At 34.9% G+C, this 16,034-nt stretch overlaps 1 protein-coding gene and 1 long non-coding RNA gene across 8 annotated transcripts in view; one reads left to right on the top strand and one right to left on the bottom strand.

Annotated features, from left to right (window-relative positions):
* The window catches only part of Znf385b (zinc finger protein 385B), a 359,572-nt gene that overhangs the window by 227,077 nt on the left and 116,461 nt on the right, over positions 1–16,034 (top strand). The window contains exon 1 of one of the 6 annotated variants that reach the window (XM_078017684.1): positions 7,326–7,343. The exons of the other annotated variants lie outside the window; for them this stretch is intronic. The gene's annotated coding sequence lies outside the window, so the exon portion shown is untranslated. Of the gene's footprint in view, positions 1–7,325; positions 7,344–16,034 lie in introns of those variants that run through there. 6 annotated transcript variants of the gene reach the window in all.
* LOC120893069 (uncharacterized) overlaps positions 1–16,034 on the bottom strand; it is a 131,397-nt gene that overhangs the window by 20,189 nt on the left and 95,174 nt on the right. For both annotated transcript variants that reach the window (XR_013424181.1, XR_013424182.1), the window contains 2 exons: positions 11,869–13,210; positions 10,323–10,396 (listed from right to left, as the gene is read on the bottom strand). This is a non-coding gene — a long non-coding RNA (uncharacterized LOC120893069). The remainder of the gene's footprint in view (positions 1–10,322; positions 10,397–11,868; positions 13,211–16,034) is intronic.

Below are 16,034 nucleotides of genomic sequence, written 5' to 3'. Positions count from 1 at the left end.
CATTAAAAGAAAAGTCAAATATTCATCAGTGCTCTCGATCTTCTTTGGAGTGGAAGACTTGAAAGAAACCTGGGCTTTGAGGTGGTTTTTTATATCTTTTCTTTGTCTTATGTTTTTCGGGTGATATTAAGTTCTGCCATCTGTAGGACATGTGCATTTTAAACCTCTTTTACTCATAAGCTTCAGCTCTTTCAGGAAGTTGATTTTTGCTTATGTTTCCTAAATAGCAGAAATTGGCTTTCATCTCACATAGTGTCAGCATTATTAATATGTAGCTTTTGTACTGAGCCTCTAATGGACTCTTTGGGGCTTTTACATATTAATGTTATATACTAAGGACTATTAAAAACCCCAAAATAAAACATTTTCATCAGTTAAGTGTCCTGTTTTATTTGTAGTCATGAATGAAAAGCATAAGCTAGTTATCTTATATATATATATATATATATTCTCATATATATAAACAAAGATATAGTCTCCTCATATAATGCAACTTGCTCACATAAATCCAAGAGAGTTTCTTTGTAATTCTTATCTTTATCCCATATTAAATAGGCTTCTTCTCTGCCAGCAAGAATGGAGTAATACATTAGTTTTTCCTTCAGCTGGCATTTATTTAGAGATTTTGAAATCTTTTGAAAATACCTAAGTAAACACTAACTGGTGAGGTCAACCAGGTAGAAGAGGGTAAAGGTTTAGGGATAAAGGTGAGAATAAAATCAAATAATATGCTACTTTTAAATGATCTAGTCTACTAGTTCTCTCAACCAGAAATAGGTAATAGCTCCTCATCAAATATTTACTTAGATATTTAATATTAAACCTTTTTTTAAATAAGTCAGCAACCTACAGAGTTGGGTCCTGGGTCCTCCTTTCAAATAGATACAGTATTGACCAAGTATAATGATAAGAGCCCTAGTTTAAAAGACAGGCAACAATAATCACTTCTGTTCCTCAATCTGCCACCCATTAGATGGGTAATCTTGGGCAAGTTATTTCTCTGGACTTTGTTTCTTCATTGGTAATAGCAGAGGTTTAGACTAGATTCATTCAATAGCTGTTTACCAGGCATATGTGAACTGACAGATAGTTACTGAGCTCCTGATATGTTTTGATGAAATGTAAAAATATAGAAAGCAGCCCATCTTTTAAGTAGCTGAGACTTTAATAGGACAGATATCTGTAAAAAGTAATACATGCAAAGAGGTTGTTTTGAGATCATTACAGAAATTTGTAAGATACATTGAGGGGAGAGGCAGAAAAAGAGATATGTCAGTCCTATATGAGGGAGAGAAGATGGCTTGAACTTGGCTTGTATGCCATTCTCTAGATGAACAGGGACAGCCGTTCAAAGAACACAGCCTAATGAGAGAGTTAGCATAAAGCCTCAGGATCTATGTATGGCTTTATATGACTAGAATGTAAATATGAAGTGAAATATTCAAGGGATGGCTGAAAATATAAAAGGCTTTATATGACATACAGATTCTGGGTTTCATGAGTAGCCATGACAGTAGTTTATGAAGTGTTGATATATTTGTTCTAGAAATAGCATCCTATTAGTATGACAGAGACTTGGTGAGGGTGAGGAATGGAGGCAAGGAGACCTGTTAGGATTCTAGTGCACAGGCACATGGAGAGAGAAATAATGAAGATGACAGTACTAACTGTGGAGTGAAGGGAAAGAACTGTAAGCTGTGTGGGAAGTAATTCCTCTAAACTCACTGAATGGACAGGTGTAAGAAAACATCTAGCATACCTTGCAACATTCACCTGTCATGATTCAATTCTTCCAAGGCTGCTAGGTTACATACTAATATATACTTAAGGGAAATATAATTTAAGAGCTTGATAAAACAGCTTATTGTTTTAAATTCTTGCTTTTAAACCTTTAGGGATGATTATGTTTTAAAAAAGGCTCTATGATGTTAGTGCAGAATGGATCCGGTATTATAGTCCTTTATTCTGAAGACATAACATAAGAAAAATAAATAGGTACTGCAAAGTTACTCTGAACTGTGTGATATACTGTGAAAATGAGAAAAACAGAAACAAAAACAATCCAGTGCTTATATGCACCAATTGCGTGAGGGAGTTAATAAAAAATACCCAGACTTTTAGAAAGCAGCCTTCAAGCAGTATCCACAACTTTCCTAAAGTTGAAACTCATGCTAATTTTTTGGTTTTTACTTGGGTACAGTTATTGTTTATACTACCATGAGACCTGCCTATATCATTCCAATATATTTGCCAAAGTTTTTGAAAATGTCTCTCCTGGATCCTATCCCATTCACTCCAACCCACTGTAAGCTGGCCACCACCCAGAACACACTCACAAGGTGGCTCTGGCAAAGGATGCCAATGTGCCAATGTCTTCCTGATTTCCGACTCCAGTGGACGTGTCTCACTCCTCATCTTACTTGACCTTTATGCTGTGTTGATGAAACTCTCCTCATTTACCCTCTGTGACATCAGTATTGCCCTGATTTTCCCTTACCTCTGTCCACTTTGTCACTGTCAGATCTCTGGCTCCTCTTTCAAACTCTGTACTTTTTCCTGGGTTATTTCACACACACTTACGGCTTCTCTACATAGGCGATATTCATTCTTCTGGCCTGAGTCATGGTTCAGAGTGAGAATCTAACTTTCTATGGGACATCCATACCTAGTGGTCCCTCAGGAAACTCAAGTTAAACTCGTCCAAAACCTGAACTCCTTCCTCCCCAAACATTGGCCTTCTGTAATCACCAGCTCCTATGCTGTTGTGACTGGACCTCTACTTTCCTTCGTAGATACATGTATGTACCTTCTCATGCCTCCTCCTCATGCATACCTCCTCCTCATGCATACCTCCCCACTCCAATCATGCTACACCACCTTTCAATCCACAAATGTTATATTAATTAAAATTCAGTATTTACATATGCTCAGAGGCCTCTTGATATTCAAATAAAACAGATGTACACATGCAATTATTTACTTCATCTAGCTGAATGCTACTGAGGCTTCAGGTCTCTGTAGAAAAGTTCCTCCTCTAAAAACTTTCCTGACCTTAGAACCCTGTCATTTTATGCCTATCTTTTGCATATTTATAGTATCATTTATTGCAACAGTTCTGATGAGGTGGGAGGAAGGAATAGGTGATAAGAGGATGATTTTGCTCCAAGGGGACACTTGAAAATTTCTGAAGATACTTTAAGTTATCAAAAGGAGTTAGGATGCTCTTGGCATCTAGTGGAAAAAAGCAAGGTATGCTGCTAAATAGCCTACTATGCATAGCCTCTCACAATATAGAATTATGCATTTCCCAAAGTCATTGATACTGAGGTTTCTCCTACTATACTATAATCTTTTGGAGAATAGGAACTATGCTTTATTCAACAATGTATACATGAGATATAGCATGTTGCTTGATTATATAGTAGAAGTTCAATAAATATGAATGTATAAATCAATGAGTAGTTTAGTTTGGAGTGGTCTCCCAGTCTAGCCCAGAGAGAAAAATTATAGTTACGTGTGGACTGAGAGAAATAAATCCTCAGGTTTCACTCTTGAAGTAGCCCAGAAGTTATTTCTACTGTTTGAGGTATAGACAATGGACACAAATAAGAGGTGTCAAAGTATGAATGCATGTTTCCATTTTGCTGTGTATTTAAATATGTATTTAGTTATGCATTTGTTGTATACTTAGATACGTTTCTGTATTACATGTTGAGGGAAGAATAAAAATTTATGTGTTTGCCCTCATTACTGGTAAATAAAATAGGTCTGAGTTATCTATAACATGGAAGACATTTTAGCATACTGTCATAGGAAAACAGAGTTTCATTTACATTCTGGCTTAATTGCAATACTTAGCCATGTAAGTATAAGCAAGAATCTCAGCTTAATAAATATTTAATTCTCTCACATATACACAGTGTTGTTTTGATAATTATATGAACCGAAGTATATAGGGTAGTTGATATATAGTAGTTCCTCAGTAATATTTTTTTCTCTGCCTCATCTCCAAACTACCTCCTTTAGTTAGGTATTTCATTTGACCTCAAAACAGAACCCTGATAATAAGGGATTAAGCAATAGTTGACTTTTCTCCCACATAAAACAAGTCTGGAGTTTTACAGTACAGGGTTTATTTGACAGATCTACAAAGTCATTAAGGAATCCAGGCTCTTTTTACCTTGACACATTACCATCCCTAAACCTCGGTCCCACAAAAGTTGCCTGTCACCACTTCTATGTGCCAAGCAGCAGACTGAAGGACATGGTGAGGAAGGTGATGCTTTCTTTTTTATTTTTAATTATTTATTTTTGATACCAGGGGTTGAATCCAGAGGCGCTTAACCACTGAACCACATCCCCAGCCTCCCCACCCCTCTTTTTTTAGATTTTGAAACAGCATCTTGCTAAGTTATTTAGACCCCCGCTAAATTGCTGAGGCTAGCTTTGAATTTGTGATCCTCCTGCTTCAGCCTCCTGAGTTGCTAGGATTATAGACATGTGCCACTGCACCAAGCCCTTCGTTTCTTTTAAGGCACTTCCAAAAGAGCATTTCTTCTGTAGTTAGTGTGTTCCTGTGTAAATTAATTAAGACCTAGTATATTAGAATACAAAGGACAGGAATATTGTAACATTTAAATAATTCATTTTACTATTCAAAGCTAACATTATTTGACTATCTCTAAGTATGTGTGTATGTGTCCCACATGTATGTATGTGTGTGTGTGTGTATCCCCAAATAAACTGGTTACATTTTAATGCAGTCTTACAGAAATAATACTCATCAGTTTTGATGCCCACAAATTATTAAATTTTTAAAAAATCGCACTACTCCTGGTAGGGCCAGGAAACATTGATATTTCAGTAGCAATGAGCACACACAGTGCCCAGATCTGGGTTTCTAAATCTCATTCTCCAATAAAAGAAACCAGGGTTAATATCACCAGTGATTAATCATTTTGCTATCATCTATCTTTTTAGTATCATATTATAAAAGGAACACTTTACCTCTCTGCTATCCTTAAAAACCCCATAACTCCAATCTAATCCTGAGAAAAACACTTAAAAATCTAGATTGAGGGATATTTACAAAATACATGGCAGTACTGCTCAAATTTTTCAAGGTCATAGGAAAAAAAAAATAAGAACTGAGAAACTACCAGACTAGAAGATACTAGGGAAGCATGAAGAATAAATGCTAGATAGAGAAAGGACATTTATGAAAACAGCTCATAGAAACTGAAGGAACTCTGCAACTTAATTATTAGAAATGAACCAATTGTTTTTTTTTACTTTGCCATTCCCACAATGTGTGCATATTTCAAAATAATTTGCTTTTCATAGTCCCTCATTTTTAGTTATGATCACAGTCTGAAAGTATTAAATGAAAAATTCCAGAAATAAGCAATTCATAAGTTTTAAATTGCACACAATTTTGAGCAACATGATGAAGTCTCATGCCATCTACTCCATCCCAACCAAGATGTGAATTATCCCTTTGTCCAACATTTCCACGTTGTATAGATTACTCACAAGTCACTCAGTAGCCACCTTGTCTGTCGGATCTATTCTTGATATTTAACTGCTTGTGTTCAAGTAATCCTTATTTCACTTAATGGGCCCAAGTGCAAAAGTATAAGTACAGACAATTAAGATATGCCAAAGAAAAGCTGTAAAGTGCTTCCCTTAAGTGAAAAGGTGAAAGTTCTTGAATTAATAAGGGAAGAAAAAATTCATATGCTGAGATTGCTACAATCTACAATAAAAATGGATCTTCTTTCCGTGAAACTGTAAAGGAAAAAGAAATTTACTAGGCTATTGCACCTCAAACTGCAATCTCAAACTATGAAAGTTATAGCCACAATGCATGATAAGTGCTTAGTTGAAATGAAAATGGCACTAAATTAATGACTTTAGTACCATCTACAGTTTCAAGCACCAACTGAAAGTCTTAAATTGTTATTATTTCCCCTGGGGACAAGGCAAGGGGAATACTTTATATACGACTTTTATTTGTCAATTAAAAAAAAATATTTGTTTCTTAACACTGACAAATGTCTCATGGTAACATGTTAACATTAAAAGGTAAAGAGAATATAAGAATTCTGTATTAACTTTACATTTTTCTAAAAATTTAAAATTATTATTCCAAATTATTTCATTTTTAATTTTGAAAATAAAATTTTAGACTCACATCATAACCTTACATTAATTTATGTACAGTATTATCTACAACATAGGCATTTGAGTATCATCTCCAGTGTACAGGGACTTTGTCTAGTCTGTTCCCTGCTATTTGTCCAGGGCCTAAAAGAGTACTTAAGATTAACAGCAGGAGAAAAAAATGCACCAAAAAATCCCTCAGGTCTGTTTCTCAGTTATTGTGATATTTTTAGTGAATTCTATAAATTGTTAGAGCATCCCCAATAGCCATTTGTTTCACAGTCCAACATACTTTTTATCCATATTTTTCCTGATGGAACATTTTATGAGACAGAGTCTCAGAGGCATCAGAAAGTGACTACCAGATTCTTTATTAGAAAAAAAGGGTTTGTTACCCAGATTCTAATCCAAGGAAACAGAAGCCTTTTCATAATCCTACAAGATTAATATATCAGGGATTAGAAAAATACACAATTTAATTTCTTATGAATTAGTTATTTTCTATTAGTATGAAAATGATATAATGGAAAAGACACTCAATTAAAATCCCATCCTCACCACCATCTCTTCGATTATGAGAATGTTCTTTAATTTCTCTAGGACTAAATTCCTTAGTAAAACTGGTAGTACCTCCTAAGGCAGATGTAAAATCATCTTTTAATGAGAACACTCACAGTAACAGCAACTGAAGAATGTAGTGGATCTCAAGCAAGGCTTGTGTGTCTCACCGGGTAATTCAGGAATGGTGTGATAGTGTATTGGGAGCCCAAACTACACCATCCCAAGGCACATATAGGCACTTCTGGTCTGCGTTCCTTTTTTGTTGGTTCAGCTCACCACCACTTCCACTCCCCAGACCACAGGAAACAGGAAATCTGGAGGAAGTACTCATTTCCTTCTAAGAGTATGACCCGGAAGTTAATTACTTCCACTCACATCTCATTGGCCAGAACCTAGTCATGTGGTACTAGCTGACTGCAAAGGAAGCTGGGGGATTTTTTTTTTTTTCTTCTTTAAACCAGGAAGCAGATTGCCAAGTTGGTACTGGTAGTATCATGGAGATTGTTGAGGCAAGTAGCGGGTCCTGCTGTAAGTACCTGGAATAGTGCCTCAAACAGAAAAAATGCTCACCAAATGTTCTTTTTAAATCGTGTGGGAGATAATTAGTGTGAAAAGAGAAGGTAAGTAGAAACATTTTGCCAACTATGATTTTTGGAGTACTCAAGAATTTGGGATAAACCTTTCTAGGAAGATATGTTTGCATTTGAAAACTTAATCTTATCTTCTTGTCAATTAGACATTACTCTTAAGAAATGTAATTTATATTCATCCTAAGGAAAATAAAGTACAAAAAGAATTTCTGTGGCATACCTGTTTTTATATATAACAACTTTTCTGTTTGTTTCCCTTCTAGCTCAGTAAATGCCAGTAGATACCATGCTTTGGGGAAAAGGAAAGATACAAAGTTACTTATTTCTAATGCAGAAATTCTTTTCTTTGCTCAGTTGTAATTTTATGAACCAAAATTATTCTATCTACTCTTTGCCTGGGTTCAATTTTAAGCTTTTAGAAATGACATACTTACAGATTAACACCGCACCTTTGTTGATGTATTTTCATTGTTCCTGGTTTGATATTATTGTTTTCCTGACGATATTTACAGTAACCTGCTGAACTTGGACAGTTTTGTTCTAGGTAAAGTAGTTTATACTGAGCCCCATTCATGCTAACCTTTTCTAGGACATTCTTACATTCTATGGGCCACAACCCCAGGTTGTCAGCTCCTCATGTGATTTATCAGAACATAGTGCTACCCAGCTGGCAGCTGGACAAGGCTCAGTTGGTCTTGTTCTTTGGGTGACATTGGCACCATGAGGGGTGAACATGATACTGGTGATATTAATCTGGTTGGACTGCCATAACCAAATACCATAGCCTTGCTTAACAGCAATTTATTTCGTACATATCTAGAGACTAAAAATTAAGTTTAAGTGAGAGTTAAAATGTCCAAGATTAAGTTTCTGGTGAGAGTTCTCTTTCTCAATTGCAGATGACTCCCTTCTCACTGTATTTGTGTGTGTGTGTGTGTGTGTGTGTGTGTGCGCGTGCGCATGTGTTTATATGTGTGCGAGAGAGAGAGAGAGAGAGAGAGAGACGGAGAGAGAGTGTGTGTGTGTGTTCTGCTGTCTCTTTCTCTTCTTATAAGGGCACGAGCCCTGTTAGATGAGCCCCAACCTGTAACTTCATTTAACATTTATTACCTTTGCACGTGTCTTATCTCCAAATATAATTATATTGAGTTAGGGCTTCAATATATGATTGGGGAGGGCACAGAAATTTAGTCCATTATACTGGTTTTCTTTTCATTTGTCATTACATCCACAAAAGGTGAAGGTTTTTTCTAATACTTGCCCTGTGCCATCTTTGGCAACCTCCCTAAAATTTTCTATAGTGGAAGAGAATATTACTCCAGTGACTTCCTAAGCACTTTCTCTGATGAGATCTCTGGTTTAATATTATTGTTTGACTCTACAGAATATCCTGGAAATTATAAAATGTTTAGATATCACAATGAAATGAAATTGTATTTGTAGAGTGCTCTATAGTTTCTTGCATTGTCTCTTCAATCCTCAGGATAACTTTATAAGAATGATTGTGATATTTTATTGTCTCTATTTTATATATTAGAACATTGGCTTTTGGAGAAGTTTAGTGATTTCCCTGAAGTCTTAGGGCAAGTAATTGATTGGACACTGAGACTCCATTCTAGACCCTCAAATTTCTAAGCCACATTGGGCCAAATATGAGCTGGAATTTGACTCTGAAGTCACGAAAGTTTAGTTCTGTCACTTCTTAATAATAAGTGGGCAATTTACTTAGGTCACTAAAATTCCTCAGTCTTCTCTGACAGGAAATAATAGAGTCCATCTCATTGGGTTCTAATGAAAATTAAAGTACAGAAAGCATAGAAATCACTCAGCAAAGCCCCTGCCACATAGAAAATTGCTCAGAATTATTGATTATTATTTTTAAGCACATATCAAATACTGTTTATTGAATTAACTCTGTAAACCAAATTTATATATTTTATTGGACTTTCAGCACTGTTCAAATTACATAAACTGTGTATTGATCTTGATACACTTTACTATTTTAAAAGTTTTATAAAATTCATAATATGGATTTTATTCAGATATATTCATTTTTTTAATACTTATTTTTTAGTTGTAGTTGGACACAATATTGTTATTTATTTATTTTTATGCAGTGCTAAGGACTGAACCCAGGGCCTTGCACATGCTAGGTGAGCACTCTACCACTGAACCACAACTCCAACCCGGACATACGTGTCTTATCACCTCATCATCCTTTTGTGTATATTTATTTCTTTATATATTTATTTAGGCATATGTTTATTTATACCTGGCCAAGCAAATACAATAAAACAGGAAATAATTAGCAGACATTTTATAAACTGCTACCACTTAGACTTTAAATAAGCCAGGGGAATTTTTTTTTTTTTAATCTGGCTTTGGTTTGAGGTCATTTGGTTCTCATTAATAAAAGAAACTGAGTTTGGAATTCTCACTTTTCACCTCAGACCAATAAGCCTGTAATAGTCAATATAGGTTAATAATTATGATCAAAGAAATATTAAAGAAACAAACAAGTATGTCACTGGTTGAAATTGAGTATATTGAACAGCCAAATTAATATTTTCAATTGTCTCCACACTAGCTAGGATTTGATATCCATCAAAATACATATTTTTCCATTAGTCTGTTTCTACATAACATAAGAGGTCATTGTCATGTAGCCTGTGTAAACCATAATGACTAAGGAGGTACTTTTCAAATACAACCAGACTTATCAGGTAATTTAATGTGAACATCAGGGAAAATTAACAACATATTTTAATTTGTTTTGCACATCAGTTCTGTTTCTCATATGGAAGAGATAATTAGGAAATTTCATAAATTTCTAGTTTGATATGAGTGTGTGTTTGTGGATTTATAAATAAAGGGATATTCTTAGCCAGAGAATTCGTTCTAGTTAAACTTTCCTATAGGAGGTCAAATGAGCTTTTCCCAGGTAGAAGAAACTATACCAAAACAAGAGTTAACAGGAACAAAGTTTATTAGCAATGTAAATGTCATTACCTCTGATTTGTGATCAGCTGAACAAACAGTGAAGAGACAGTGTGACTTTCAGGCTTCAGGAACAGTTTAATGACCTTGAAAAGAGGAGGAAAAAGAAACTTTAAGGTTAGATTGTTAGTTTTGATCATGACTGAGAATTTTTAATACAAAATGGCACTCATACCTAGGCAAAACATTTATTAATATGTGTATGAGTAAGGTGGATTGTAACATAAAATTATTTTTTCTTTTGCTTTGTAGGCAGTCTCAGAATAACTGTATATATGTGGACAGACTCCACACACTTTGATTTGGGAGAACAAGACAAATAAACCTGTTATGTTAAACCTCTTTTTGTATGGTTGTAGTTTTAAGGTACAACTTGATTTGTTGTATGTACACAATCAATTGTTATATTGTTCATAAGTCACTTATTGCCCTTGTCACTTATTGTCCTTGTTTATTTAACCATCTACCTTTTGAGAGCAGGAACCATGATTTATTCAGAATGAACACAGGGTCTGGCTCATGGTAGATGTATAGTAAATATTCAAATAGGTGGATAAATGGATTAAAGCTTATGAATGGACATATATGTACTTAAATGTGTAATATATAGAAATATAAACATTATTCAAAGAATCTACTAATGTTTATGCAGATGCACATACATACATATATATATATATATATATATATATATATCTCCCATATTCAGAGTATTATCACTAGTTTAAGTGATTGAATCCTAAAGTTACATAATAAGTAATTGCTAGAGCAGAGAATATTCATTTAAAAATTTACTGATTTCTTAATGTGAAAATGGATATATGTCACTTTAAAAACATCAGGAGAGTTAAATGTGTTAACCCAAGAAAATTTACAGAAATTCAAGCTCATTGACATTTATTCATAGCTACCAGTTGTTTGTCATTTTAATGAAGATGGATGGTCAGTACAAATCTCTAAACCATTATTATATTTATGATTTTCCTTACTGTGAATATAGTTGATAATTTATTTAAAATACTGAAACATAATCATCTAAACTTTTGTTAAAAAGAAATTATAGTTTTTCCTCAAAATAAAATTATGTAATTTAGAAGACATTAATAAACCCTTAAATTAGCCTGATATTCCTTCCTGAAATTAGTTATTATAAAAGAACACGGGTCCAGTTGCCACATATTCTACGAGAAATAAACTGACATTTGCAGGCAAAGTTCCCATTTAAAGTAGATGCCAGGACCAGGGGTATAGCTCTGGGTAGAATTGGTAGAATGTGCACCTTACAGGCACATGGCCCCAGGTTCAATCCCCAGCACCCCCCACACACACATACAAATAGTAGATGCCGGCTCTATATAATTGGACAATTACAAATAGTAGGTCTCACAGATGGAATGAACTGTATTTATGTATACTTTTGGGGCATATGTTATTATAGAAACTTTATATTTCACTGTGAGATTTAAATATCTGATATATGACCAACTTTATGTTATCTATTCTAATTAGAACTAGAAGTAGCTTAAAATGGAAAAAAGAAATTATGGTAAGCTCTTACCTCATGAAATAGCTTTGGCTTATTCTCCATGAATCTTGGCCTTAAAAATCATGATCACTTCAATCCAACTAGTCAAGGTAGAGTGCTTGTTGCCTCAGAATGTTTTGGAAGCCTCATGGAAAGTCAGTTTTTACACTGTAAGGCACTCATGTGGAGCTTCTTTCCCATGTTACAGTGTCTCTTTGCAGATAGTGATTACTTTCTGCTGCCTCAATATATTTCATATCCAGTTTTCTCCTTTATTATTCAAATCTCTTATGAAGAATACTTAAAACCATCCTTTAAGAGATTTCCTCAAATCTTTAAAGAACCAGGCTTCACCACAACATAACATCTCAATCACAAAGGTATGTAACAATGCAGCAGACATTACTGAAACAAGATAAATGGTTGAACTTCCTTGATAATTGTTGACCAACCAGAATATTTTAAACCTATCATGGATAGGGGATAAGAACTATAATCCAGACACCTTTTGCTCTCTTCCCTGAATTGTGAATCTCTATACTATCAGTATCTCTTTGTCAATAATTCTCTTTGAAATCATTATAGAAATATTGAATATATGAATCATGTTCAAGTTCAGTACTCATTAAAGCAATAATAGTCTAAAACTGGTAGTCTAGAACTGGGTGTACATAAAATGGTTTCACCATAAAGGTCCTTACAATGCAATTGAGGTAGGTGTAGAATTTGGATATTATTGTAGGAATACAATGAAGGGATACTTCATCTAGCCTGAGTAGTTTAAAAAGAGACTTCCTCTCTTAAAAATCAGTAGGAATAGGAAGATGAAAGTAGGTGAGGAGAGCTAAGGACCCATAGGAGAAAATCTTAGAGGTATGAAACAGTGTAATATATACATAGAATCATAAACAGACTGTATTGCTGATGCAATATTTGAGATAATGAAAAATGTAGTTTTGCCAACAAGAGAAATGGAAGTCAGATGAAATCAGGGGTCTCACCATGAAGGACGAGACCATGGAGGCCATTTTAGTGAAAATGACCTGGCAAAAGTGAAGCTCCATGGGCACAGAGACATCATCTGTCTTGTTCACTCCATGTTCCAAATATCATCAACAGATCTGGCTCACAGGGCCTGGCCTTCAGCAAATATGTGTGGAGTAGATGAATAATGAAAAGGATTTTAAGCCTAAGAGTGATATGGTTCAGTTTTTATTTTAGATATATTTATTATTTTGTCAGCAGCATGTGAGATGAACCTAAGGAGAATAAAACTGGAGTGGAAGAGACTCGTAATGATGGGAAGAAAAAGGATCTGGAATAGGGACTGACAAATCAGTCACAAGGATGAATTTAAGACCCAGGAATTGTGTGCCTGTGAAACGAAAAGGAGAGAGAGGGGGCAATTAGTATGGTAGAGTTGCCATCATTTCACCTAAAGAATACCAAGAGAGGAGTTCTAGGGAAAGAAACAAATTCAAATTTTTCTGCAAGATATTATAATTTAAATTTGTTTCAGCGTGTACTTTAAACATAAAAGGTGGATCTGAGTACTAGTAGTTAGGATAAATAAGTTCTGATGCTCTGTTTGCCCAGTAGGGTGGCTATAAACAATGAAAATATACTGTGTATTTCAAAAAATCTAAATGACATGATTTTAAATGTTTTCACCTCAAAGAATGATACATATTTGAGAAAATAGAATTTTTACCCTGATTCAAACATTATACAATGTACACATATATCAAAACATCACATGGTACCCCATAAATATGTTCAATTTTTATGTATCAGTTTTTAATAAAATAAACCCAAGATGAAATTCTAATAGATTTTCAATGAAATTTTTGTAGTACTTCATAGTTTTAAAATGTGTTGTGTGTTGTACAGTAGCACTAGCTCCAGAATATACATTAAAATCATGGGCATCTCCCTTAAAAACAACAAAAGGGGCCTTTATTTTGATGATACCAAAATATTTTGACATGACTGACTACCATAATCCTTTACTCCTTTTTGCTTTTCTTTTTTGACATTCTTCCCCTGGCTTTGTGCTGTGAAAGGAATACAATCAGCTACTACATGGAACTTCATTCCCAAACAATGGTCTTTAAAAGATTCTCCACTTTGCACAGGAAAAAAACAGTAGCTGGAGGCCAAGGAGAATTCCAAACAAGCAGCATTTCTACTTCTTGCTTTCAATCTGGTTCTAGCTTTTGGTGTTGGGCAAAACACACCCAACCAAGGAACCATCCTTCATTTGAACTTAAAGTTCAAATAATGTTCAATTTAATCTATGATTAGATTATTATTAAAGTATAAAATTCTATTATACTGAAAATTTATGAGAACTCTGTTAATTTTTTTTTCCTTTCTCACTCTTGGTCATTGGCTCTCTTCCTCTTGTAAAAATGTTTTCATATTATCATAGGAGATCCCTTTAGGATGAGAAATTTCATTCTGCCCTATTTCACAATAAAATCTCTCAGCCCGGATAAATTTGGTTTTAGATGTGGATTTAGGGTATCCAGCTGGCAATCTGGATATATAGAGCTGAATCTTGTGGCAGATGCCTAAGCTCTGAGTATCAGGAAGAAAAGAGAGATAATTGTGAGAGACAAGGAGATCATCCAGGGAGAGTGTTGGGGCTGGCCAGAGAAGACCAGATGGAAACCTGAGCAACAACATCATGCACAGACCCAGAAGAGCAAGAGTAAGTTTAAGAGAAAGAGCAACTTGATCAGGGAGACCAGAGCAGGGCCTGGAAAGAGAAAAATTCTAGAATGTAGGCTAAAACAAGGCTCAAGAAGAAAGGAGTAAGCCGGCTACCATGGTGTACACCTTTAATCTCAGTGGCTCCAGAGGCTGAGGCAGGAGGATTGCAAGTTCAAGGTCAACCTTGGCAACTCAATGAGGCCTTGTCTCAAAATAAAAAATAAAAAAGACTAGGGCTGTGGCTCAGCGGTTAAGCACCCCTGGGGTCAATCCCTGATACCAAAATAAAAGAAGGATGGAGTAAGAGAAAGATCCAGTGAAACAAAGAGCTTCCCTCAGGGAAAACCCTTCCTCCTCCTCTTCCCTCCATTCTTGCCTAACTCATCTGTACTTTTAACTGTTCATGAATTATGCCATATGAGGAATATAATTTTCTCTGTGTACAAGTGTGATTGTAAATTAGCTTTCTTTGTAGCACTTTCATCTAGTTTGCTTATAGGCTTTGTGGCTTTTAATGGTCTTTTCCTGTAAGCAGCTATAATTAATTTGACTATAATGCAAGTGTTTCAATATTAATTATTTTAATGGTTACCCAGTAGATTTTAACATTGTTAAATCAGGGTGGGTTTTTTTTGTTGTTGTTTGTTTGTTTGTTTGTTTTTTAGCCCTCTCTGCACCTTATTCAGTATGAAATAGATAAGTTCCTTGCTCAAAGCAAAACAGAATAGTTTAGGTACTGCTTTCAGGAGCTTTCTACTTCGTTGTTCACACTGATAGGACTCTGAACAACTTTGAGAAAAATAAAAAGACAAGTTTATATTATTGTAGTGAGAGTTCATTTATTGTTCTGGGCAAGGTCAGTGCTGCCTGTCTGGTGAATATCAGTTCTGATCTTTATTTTATCCACAGAAAGGTGTGATGCTATTTTTTTCCCCAATTAGATTGTAGTTTAGCTATATTCACCTCTCTTTAAGACAGTTTTTATGTAGGGTTCAAACCCCTAAATCTAGTATGGCTAAGAATGCGACTAAAACATCCTCATTTTGTTAAGTTTTCTTGCCCATTCCTCCTGAGAGAAGAATTTGTTATCAATCTTACATGGCATTACAGTAAAGAAATGATTTTAAAAATCATTCCTTTTGGTTCGCAGGGATACAGTTCCACACAAGGAAGAAATAGCTGAATCTAATAATAGCGTTAGACTTTCATCAAGTGAGAGTGAAAACTATTATAAACCTGCTTTACTGTGGCGTTTGGGGAGTTTGTTTTTAGTCTATTTCTCTTATTGATGAAGAAACTGAAATACATAGAAATTGAGAATTTTATCCAAATCCACATGGGCATTAGAGCTGAGCAACCTTGCCATTGCTGACATAACGGCTTTGCGCTAGTTTAAAATATTCATGAAGCCCTCTAAAGCTTTCTCACCTGCTTTTTGTTTTTCCCTTACATGGTATCGATTTCTACTTTTTTAACTTCAAAAA

This window comes from Ictidomys tridecemlineatus, chromosome 7, assembly GCF_052094955.1.
Source record: "Ictidomys tridecemlineatus isolate mIctTri1 chromosome 7, mIctTri1.hap1, whole genome shotgun sequence".
NCBI classification, from domain to species: Eukaryota; Metazoa; Chordata; class Mammalia; order Rodentia; family Sciuridae; genus Ictidomys; species Ictidomys tridecemlineatus.
The sequence above is the reverse complement of the archived record's forward strand: the minus strand, read 5'-3'. Positions and strand labels throughout refer to the sequence as shown.